Source organism: Argiope bruennichi, chromosome 7 (assembly GCF_947563725.1).
Source record: "Argiope bruennichi chromosome 7, qqArgBrue1.1, whole genome shotgun sequence".
NCBI lineage: Eukaryota > Metazoa > Arthropoda > Arachnida > Araneae > Araneidae > Argiope > Argiope bruennichi.
The window spans coordinates 69,499,154-69,507,403 of record NC_079157.1 but is presented as its reverse complement, the minus strand read 5'-3'; positions in this window follow the sequence as shown (position 1 = coordinate 69,507,403).

Below are 8,250 nucleotides of genomic sequence, written 5' to 3'. Positions count from 1 at the left end.
GAAGAAATACTGTAAATGATCAATGTTAAAAAAATTACATATTTTAAATTTTTATTATAATAATAAATGATAGTATGTCATTGCTGGAGATGAAAATAGATCATGTCTAACTATTTAATTAATTGTCACGCAACTTTTACCAAAACGTTCCTTCAACGTTCAATATTCGTAAATAAAATTCGAAGCATATAAAATGTAGGCAAGTCTACAGCTATTCTAGAAAAATATTTTGTTGACAATTGCGTGTTTAAAAATATCGTATGAGATAAAGTAAAAGTTATTATCTTTCGACGGAATGCCAAAGTGTGTTAAATTAATGCATTTTTTTAAAAAAAGAATAATAATGTTTTTATTTTAAAAATTACTTTATATAAATTATTATAGTAAAAAAATCATTTTATCGTCTGATATTTCCTGCTTCAGCGAAGTCTAAGAGAGACAAGACAACTCCACGTGGTGGCAAGATTGATAATTTTATTCATTACAGTTTTCAGTTAATAAAATTAAATTTTTTAATTATCTGTCTCGAAATCATTTCTAAAACCCTTCTTATGTTTCATTGTATGTGTGGACAAATTTGGAAAAAAAATCTGTTTTGTAGTTTGGATTTCTTTAATGTACTAACTATATATTCGTTTCCATTTTATTTATAAAGATATATGACAAAATTTATAAAATAATCGAAAATATTACACATTCCAATCTCCTGATTGATTTTAAAAATCCATTAGTAATGTCACAGGTTCCAGTGAATATAATTGTCTAAATTAGGTTTTATCCTTATGTGATTAAGCAATCAATTAAGGCAATTGGTATTAGTACATCAAATGAAAATGTGTTTATTGAATTTCAGCTTCATAATAAAGATTGATGTTCAATATGTGTTTAATCAAAACTGTAAATTTATTATAATATTTTAATGAATTTTTGATGTTTTAAATGCAAATTAATGAATATTTTTCAATTTATTTTCTCTTTTTGATAATTTTTTATGCCAAAATTGTTTGTATTTGACAATGTTATGCTTAACTATACATGAGAGCATGTAAGTATGTTTTGGTAAACAATTTTGTCTTGGGCTTGTTATGGCTTGAGCTTTTACAGAACTTTAAAATAACAATTAAGATCGTTTTATTTATTAATTTATTGTTTTGTTGTTTTTTGAAATGGCAACGGAAAGATATTCCATTCTGTTGTTCGAAAAAATACAATTGCGTATTAAGAGCTGTAAACAAAATGATTTTGAAGTAAAATGTGGATTAGATTATTTAAAGTTACGGAATTCTAATTACTAAGATTAATTTGGAGTCAGGACCAATAGGTGAAAGATGTCCTGGATTTTTCTCTGCCTTAATGCTGCTGGTGAAACTTCAATTAAGACCTCAAGCGATATAACAAGTTAAGTCATAAGTATGTTGCTAAAAACTAAATAATGTTTTCATTGCAATACTTTGAACTATCTGGTGAGAGCAAATGATAAAATTTATCAGCTGCATTTTAAATAGAAAACCCACGTGTTGATAATAAAATATTTTTTCTTGAACTGTAGTTCTACATCAATGGATTAATCATCGTATGGATTGATCTTATCTCTTGCACTGATCAAAAAGCGAGTGCAATATCTAGCATTCTCAATGGATGCTCACGAACTTCGAAATAAACAATGTGCTTTTAAAAAGTCGTAAGACATTTTTCAACTATCGTTTGCAATATGTAATTGCACGTTTTCGGCGAACTCTTATTAATAAATATCTAATTAATATTTAAATTCGTATTATGCTAATATTTAATTTTTTTCAGCATCAGATAAGTTTTAATAATTTAATCGACTTCAATTTTGATGATAAAATGCAACTTCCATTTTGATGCTAACATGCAACTGAAATAATTGAATTCTTGGAATTCTTTAATGGCATCTATTCATTCTCATATTTTAAAGAGAAAAATCTTTTTCCCACTTCATGCATTCTATAGCTCATCGCATAAAAAATTATAGCATAGGCACATCTTAAAATGACGTATTGTATGATGCCATGAAAGTTACGGTTGTCACGTGACTACTACGTCACGCGTATGGGATCTATTTTTTTTCTGGAAAACTCAATCGAACTTCTACTTGATAATAGTTTATCTTCTTTTTGATAAGTGCAAATTTCAGATTAAATTAACTACAGTTCACTATCAATTCAACTTGATTGTAAATAGAAAATTATAAGCTGTTCTGTTCCATTTCTAGCAGTGGTGTACCTATTTAAAAGGATGTCCTGGACAAATACCAAGATTACGTTTTTTTTTTTTTTTTTTTTATTTAAACGCAACTCTTTTTTTTATTTTTTATACTGAGGAGGGCAAAGATTGATAGTGCAATTCAACCTAAACAATAGTATATAAAATATTTTTGAAGTGATATGATTTAAGCATTACTTGAATATAAAATGTATCATAAGAATATTTCAAAAAAATGTTTGGATAACAAATTTTTAAAAATCAGTTCAGAAGTTTTATGCTAAAGTTACTCAGAGAATTTTTTTCCATTTTAATTTTAATAATTTAAATAAGACCGAAATCAAATCGTTGCTAGTATGAAAGTTTTACTACATTAATGAATTACAAATCAAAAATTATTTCTATTTATATTATATTTTATAAAAAAACTTGTATAATTTTTTTAATCCATAGAAAGAAATATATATGAATAATAATGAAAAAGATATATACAGTGGCTCAAAAAATTGAGAGTACACCTTACTTTTATTTCATAAATCCGACTTTCAATATAAATAATACATTACTGGGAAGTGCAAACATGATTTTATTTTTACACATAACAAATGGTTTAATTTAGAGTAAAAATAAAGAAAAATCAAAGAAAAATTTCCAAATTGAAAATTTTCAGAAGCATTTTAAATAAACATACGCAGAATTTTGCCTCAAAAAATTAAGAATACACCAATGAAATTTTTGCAATATTACGCATAGAAATAAAGTGTCACTATTAAATTGCATGTCTTTTAGCTCTTATAATGGCCTCTAAACGTCATGGTACCGATTTGACCAATTTTCGGAGGTATTTGAAGATATTTTACTCCATTCTTCTTACACTACTTGTTTAAAATGGGTTTTGTTTCTAATTTTGTGTTTTTGAACCCCTTTTTCGGGTATGGCCCACGAATATTCAATGGCATTGATGTCGGGGTACTGTGGTGGTGTGTGTAACTGCTATTTACAAAGAAAAAGACACCATATTTTGAAGTTACGTGTATTCTGTTTGGGGTCGTTGTCTTACTGGAAAATGAAATTTCCATCTAAACCCAAATTTTTAGCACTTTCCTTTAGATTGCTGCGAAGTATATCCAAGTAAACCGTATCATTTATAATTCCATCTATAAAAATTAAATTTAGTACCCCGGATGAAGCCATGTAACCTCAAATCATCACGGAGTCACCATCATGTTTAACTGTAGGACGTAAATTTTTTGGATACAAAGCAGTATTAGGCTTTCTCCATACAGTATGATGGCTGTCACTGCCAAAAATGTTGAGGTTTCTTTCATTACTAAATATAGATTTCTTCCAAAGGTTATTGGTCTTCAATTGATGAGTTTTTGCAAACTTCAAATGCTTTCTCTGAATTTGCAAGCTGGTGAACGGTTTCTCGCTAACAATGCTACTTTTATATCCAGCTTGTCTAATGGCATTTCGCGCAGTTTCAGCACCTACACTTCTGCCTATGATTTGAAAAGTTTCTGCAACAAGTTGGATGAACCATATGGTAGCAGCAATCTAAAGGAAAATGTTAAAAATTTGAGTTTAGATGGAAATTCAATTTTCCAGCAGGACAACGACCCCAAACAAAATGCACGTAACGTCAAATTATGATGCCTTTTTCATTGTAAACAACAGTTACACACACCATCACAGTACCCTGACATCAATCCATTGAATATTCGTGGGGAATACCCGAAAAAGGGGTTCAAAAATACAAAATTAGAAACAAAACCCATTTAAAACAAGTGGTGCAAGAAGAATGGGATAAAATATCTTCAGATACCACCAAAAATGGGTCGAATCGGTACCATGACGTTTAGAGACCATTATAAGAGCCAAAAGACATGCAATTTAATAGTGACACTTTGTTTCTATGCGTGATATTACAGAAATTTCATTGGTGTATTCTCAATTTTTTGAGGCAAAATTCTGCGTATGTTTATTTAAAATGCTTCTGAAAATTTTCAATTTAGAAATTTTTCGTTGATTTTTCTTTATTTTTACTCTAAATGAAACCATTTGTTATGTGTGAAAATACAAACAAGTTTTCACTTCCCGTTAATGTGTTATTTAAATTGAAAGTCGCATTTATCAAGTAAACGTAAGGTGTACTCTCAATTTTTTGAGCCACTGTATATATATTATTTATTTGAACTTTGGCACTATATGGAAACTCTGGATATTGAGATAAATCCTTTGTTAATGATATATAATCATTCGAAAGTCTTGGAAATTAATTATCTATAACAGCATGCAAAATTATTTCACGCTCATCGTAAAATTTGTCCATCAAAATTTAAAATTAATTACGTTTAATAATATATCTAGCACTCTGTGACAAAGTTAAAACGCCTTGCATGAAATAAAAAAGCATATGCAATTACACAAAAAAAAAAAAAACTCAAAGTTCTGATTTAAAAGTGAATTTAAATTAACAAATTATTAATTTGTTTATGACATGTAAAACTGCGCTTTCTTATAACTTTTGTAAAAATAATTTATATTCGTATAAAAAGGTATACATTACTTCCGAAAAAAGTTGAAGGCTTTAAGCGATAGTGTGATAAATTCACCTTCCTCGCTCTTATGAATGCAAAAGTGTATGATTTCGTTGATGTCAGTTCGTATTCAAAAGAACTGAATCTTCGTCTCACTGGAGATCTGGGATAAAAATATAAGCTTTGGTTACCTAAAAGATCTTTTGCAACTTGCACTTGAGGTGGCTATAGTGAAATGTATCAGCAGAACTGCCTCACATAATTCAAAAAAGAGATAAATGTAAGAATGCGTGTATATGGTAAAAACATTCGATTAATAATTATCTATTAAATCTATACCGTCTTAAATCATAGAACAGATTTTTTTGTTGTTTATAATCTCCACGATAGGTTCTTTTATTTTTAATGAAAATCATTGTCAGTTTTTCGCATTCAAAAGCATTAGTCCAAATTCCAAAATATTAATCATTCTTTTCTAATTAATAGAGATTTCAATGAATAAAAATAAAGGCTATCTTATGAGCTTATTTACATTCAATCTGGCAGGGAGTTTTTTTGCTCATCTTCTATTGACAGAAAAGTTAGGAACTTTAGCTTGATTATGAATACTTTTCAAAATTATTTTATCTTGAGTTATATGTCTCGGTTATATTAATCATAAATGTATTTTCTAGTATTTGTGGTGAAAAGCTTATAAGCCAGTTAACAGCTACGCTACACGAGCAATTGCTTTTCTATTGTGGTCATGTTACTGGGCTGCGAACCACAAGATGCCAGGTTCTATCTTCGCTCATACTAATTAGGTGACCTCGGATGTAAACCTTGAACATTCGCACAGCTGTTGTGGCGCTATCTACCCACAGCAGAACCAAAGTCGTCAGACTCACTTGACGCGGCAACATTAAAAAAAGGCCGCAGCAACACAAAACCGTGAGATTCACTTGGCGCAACAGCAACCACACACGCTCGCCATAACGCTTGGCGCTGCTCAAATGGGTACAGGCTCATTAGACTCAACAGCTAATAAATAATACATCACCACTCAACAGCCATATCGTTCGTCTCACCTCCGATTCACTGGAGGGAGAGTACTGTGGTGAAAAGCTTATAAGCCAGTTAACTGCTACGCTACACGAGCAATTGCTTTTGTATTGTGGTCATGTTACTGGGCTACGAACCACAAGGTGCCAGGTTCTATCCTAGCTCATGTCAATGTGCCACATATTCTTGATTCGACTTTCAGGCACGTAGTTACCGATCACCTTTTTTTTGCAGCCCCGAGATTTGAAAAATTAATCTTTCCTGAAACACATATGATACCCTTATTGAAAGATTTTGAAATTTATACAATTATTAGTCATGCTGACGTCGAGTGTTGGTTGCCTTCGTGAAAATCGAAAAAGCAAAGCTATTCCTTTTCAGATAAATCTAAAAGATTTAAAATATCTACTTCTTGTTTTACATGCACCCCCCCCCCCTGCAAATTATCTAATATGAGTTTTGTTACCATTTATTCTCTTTATTATATGACCATAAGCTCTAAGCCACAAGCTTATAACCATAAGTTTCTCTTATTTCTAAATAGGGAAGCGTATCCCTATGAAAGCTTTTATTTTCCACTCATTTTAACGAAACCGTGTTAACTTTTAAAAATATAGCTTATTCAAAACTTAATTTTCTTTTAAATATAACGAATTGATTCCTTAATTTTGCTCACCAAAGCAATTGCGCCCTGCCTTGGACACGTGATCTGCCTGCTATATCCCAATTAGGCCATGAGGGCCGCGGTGGCCTGGTGGTAAGGTCCCGGCTTGTGAGCCGTAGGGTTTCAGGTTCGAGACCCGATTCTACCGAAGAACCGTCGTGTAAGGGGGTCTGTTGCATGTTAAATCCATCTACCAAACGTCCTCCTGCTGGTGTGGTGTGGCGTGGAGAGGGGGGTGCCAGCTCAGGTGTCGTCTTCATCATCTGACCGCGGTTCAAAATGACGAGGTCCGTCCCAAAATAGCCCTAGTGTTGCTTTACAACGGGATGTTAATACAACTAAACTAATTAGGCCATTGATTTCTAATAAAGGATTTAATTTTTTTGTGTGTGTGTTTTACAAATAAATATATGTAATTTGATATGTGTTTTACAATTGTAGAAAGATCTCAATAAAATTAAATGAATTTATTTTGAATATAAAATTTCATTACACGGAATATCGTTTAATGACGTTTAAAACTAAATTCTGCACCGATAAATTATTTGCTATAGAACACCCTCTTTTCCCAAAATCTTTTCACACTTTTATTAAGAAATAGCCTTCTTTGGAGCCCAGTTCTTTCGCCAGAATTTTAGTTGTGTTAATTTCAATTGAATCCTCTATTTTTTAATTTCAATTGATTGCCCATCAAATTGTGTAAGACAATGATGCCTTGCTGTTTTGATAGCCTTACATTGTTTGATTCCTTATATACAAGAATCATTCCAGTGAAGTCAAGTACCATATTATAGTCTTATTTAAAAAGTAATTGACTGCTTCATCTATCTTGAAAAATTCATGGTAATGTAACTTTACTTTCTTTTTTATCACTAACCCCCTTAGGCGACCAGGAATTTTCCGGCATTAATGGGTGCTAAAGATTTCAATAAAATATCTTTCATAAAATATTTGATCTTAAGAAAAATGTTTTTAAACTTCAAATTTTGATAGACATATAATTCATTCTATTTTTGAAGCCTCACACCATTTTGTTCAATATGTTTTACATTTCTATAATTTCTATCTATATATTTATATATCAAATTATATCTCAGGAGAGGGAAGCCGTGTTTAAAAAATGGATGAATTTAATAAGTTTTCACCTCTTATTTTTGAAGTTACACCTCAATTCTAAATACAGCAAAATTTCAAAAATTTTATTTTGTCTGATAGTGAAATTTACTCAACAAGTAAAGATAAGACGAATCTTTATACCTTAGTCACCAACAATGGGAAAAAAGGTCAGGATGAAATATCAGTAACAACGTTTCACTTCAAATGTGAAATATATGGTTGCAAAATACATTTAAAATATTTTAAAACTAGTTATTAAAAATTGTAAAAAAATATACGGACCAAAAAAATTGGTATCATTGTTTGTTTGTTTTTTAAATTTTAAGATGTAAAAAAAAAATTAGAGAATAATATTTTTGACAGTTATCACAAAAGATTATTAAAATTGAGCCTTAATTTTTAATTAATTAAAATTTTAAAAAAATCGCACCAAAATGTATAATTTTACTTGTCAAAGTATCTATGTGCCAACTTTGGTCGCTATAAATCAAGCGATATGACCTGGAAATCACCAGCACAGACATATAAATATTCATCTTTATTATTAGTTAAGATAAAGATAGATAAAGATATGTGGAGATAATAAACAGAACCTTTCTTCCTTTGTTTTTAACAAAAGGAAAACATCACGCGATAAAATATTTTATGCAACAATTGAAACGG